Raw genomic sequence first — 2683 nt, 5'->3', positions numbered from 1 at the left:
TATATCCATGTGTAAGGCAAATGTATAGGAACCCGTTTGTATAAAAAAGAAGGCTCTCATCCTATATCAATATTGGTGTTTGTTGAGTGCTTTCACAAGACAATTGTTTAAGGATACAAGGGAAAAAATGGTAAGATATAAATAGTGAGGAAAATAAGCCATGTCCAAAGTCAGGAGTAGACTCATTTATAAATTTCCCAGTCCAAGGATTAGTTAGTTCATGTAATGGGCCTTCCACTCCATAATGGGTGGAGTCAACAACCTTCTATATTTGTTTAGAAATTTATTACAGGTGGGTGTGAATCAAGAATTTAAGTGGCTGGGTTACCTCACTAAAATAATGTTTTGTAGCTCCATCCATTTTTCTGCAAAATTCAAGCTGTCGTTAATTTTTTTCTGCTGTGTAGTACTTCATTGTGTAAATGTATCACACTTTTCTTATCCATTCTTCAGTTGAGGGGCATTTAGTGAAGACAATTATCACATGTACTCACTCATAGGTAGTTTTTAAAACATAAAGCAAAGAAATCCAGCCTACAAATCACAATCCCAGAGAATTTAGACAACAATGTGGACACTAAGAGAGACTTACATAGATATAATCTACATGTGAAGTAGAAAGTAGAAAAAGACAAGATCTCCTGAGTAAATTGGGAGCTTGGGAACCTTGGGGGAGGATTGAATGGGGGAGGGGAGAGGCAGGGAGGAGAGCAGAGAAAAATGAAGAGCTCAATAAATATCAATAAAATAAAATAAAAATAAAAAATAAATAAAATAAAAAATAACAGCAAAAAAAGAATTTTTTTTCAAGGTCTGATCATTTATTTGTTACCCTTATAACTTATTTTTGACTGGACTCAGACTTAGAAGTAGAAGCTCTCAGCGAGGACAGCCTTCACCTCTTGGCAATCTGTTCCTGGCGCTTTTCTTTGACTTCCTTCATTCTCTTGGCCAAAAGTTTAACATATTCTGCAGCCTCCTCCTTGTTTTTCTTTGTTCGTTGCTTCTTCAGAGCAATGTGCCAGCGTTTGTGTTGCAGGACACGTGGAGTCACAAGACGCTGAATCTTGGGTGCCTTGGTCCTTGGCTTCTTACCTACTTTGTTTAAAGGCTTTCTGACAACGTACTGGCGGACATCATCTTCTTTAGAAAGATTAAAAAGCTTTCGGATTCTGCTAGCTCTTTTAGGTCCCAACCGATGAGGCACAGTCCAGGAATATCCTTATCTCCGTTTTTTACAATAACCAAGTTGAGAACACTCAGATTGGCATCCACAATGCATCCTCGGACAGACTTGTCCTTCCTCTCTCCAGTTCTCCTTGGTCGATAACAAGAATGCCCCTTACTCAACAGCAGACGCACTCTGCCATGGGTCAGGACACCTTGTTTCATGGGAAAACCTTGCTTGTCATTGCCGCCACTGATTCGGACCATGTAACCCTTTCACTCTTCACCCAGGGCATCGGCAGCCACTTCTGTGGCCATGTGCTTCTCATAGAAGGTCCGAAAGAATTTAAGTGGATCTTTCTTCAGCCCTATCACAAAGAAAAATAAAGGCAAATATCTGAAGTCTTGGTGCTTGTCTTTCTTCTATTTTAAGCCAATATCTTGTGTTTTTGAAGGCAAAATACAATGTGAATTATTTCCTCTGGGAAACAATATTTTTCTTGATGTTTTCTAGGTGTTCCCAGGAGTGTGTAAATCACTTGGGGGTTTATGGAGCCAGCAGGAAAGTCTGTACAGGGTCTTGGAGAGTCCTATTCTGGCCATAGGCTAGAGCAGGATTCCAGGAGCAGTTGTTGGAAAGACCAGGCTTTCGGCTTCTCCGATGGAGCTTTGGAGAGCTGCTCTGGTCCAGAGTGACTTGCAGCAATTCCAGGGCAGAGATCATCCTCAGTTAAACCTCTAACAGAACCTCTTTTTGTGTTTCCTGAGGGACATTGATATGAGCTGCACAGCTTTCTTAGCTTGGGTCCTGTTCCTGCTGCCTGGGGGCAGACAGGGATCTTTTTGTTGCAGGTGATAGGCAGAGAGCTCTGGGAGGCTCAATGTCCAAACCACCCCTCAATGTCCAAACTCTTCCTTGAGGTCTGGGCTTGTGGCTTCTTTTTGGTGATCATCTTGGTTTGTTGACCTTCTTGTATTTTAACTGGTGTATTTTGCATTTGTGTACTCAGGTCTATTATGTTTATTTGTTTGAAATATTCAGGTCTAACAGGGAGGCAAGCAGACTGTCTTCCTCCACACTGTCAGTTCCTACACTCCAAACTTCCTCCTATGGTAGTACTTTGTAAAGAACCAGAAACAGAACTTTGAATTATAACTTTCTAAACCATAAACAATTCTCTTATCCAGATATATCCCCTGTAATACAACCACCATAAAACAGGCAACTCTTCAAAAGAAATACTGCCTTAAGAGAGAACTCTAGGAAGAAGAAAAGCAGAGTAGCCAGCCAGACCCTGAGGAAGCAGGATGGGTAGTATGGGAGATGAGGTAATGCCGCAAATACAGAACATAGATTAAGAAAAATGGGCTGACTTAAGTTATAAGATGTAGTTGGGAAGAAGCCTAAGATAAGGCTAAGCTTTCATAACTAATAGTAATAATAAATTAATAATTATTAATAATAAAAAATAAAAATGTTGCCTTGTATCACGTTCAAGTTAGGAAATGGTTATTG

At 40.1% G+C, this 2683-nt stretch overlaps 1 pseudogene; it reads right to left on the bottom strand.

The window, feature by feature from the left end:
• Positions 1–845: 845 nt before the first annotated feature.
• On the bottom strand, positions 846–1500 carry LOC125413954 (small ribosomal subunit protein eS6 pseudogene; annotated as a pseudogene).
• Positions 1501–2683: the final 1183 nt, after the last annotated feature.

The sequence above is a fragment of the Myodes glareolus genome, chromosome 23 (assembly GCF_982192425.1).
Source record: "Myodes glareolus chromosome 23, mMyoGla1.1, whole genome shotgun sequence".
Lineage (NCBI taxonomy): Eukaryota > Metazoa > Chordata > Mammalia > Rodentia > Cricetidae > Myodes > Myodes glareolus.
Note: the sequence above shows the minus strand (reverse complement) of the source record. Positions and strands in the feature narration are given on the sequence as shown.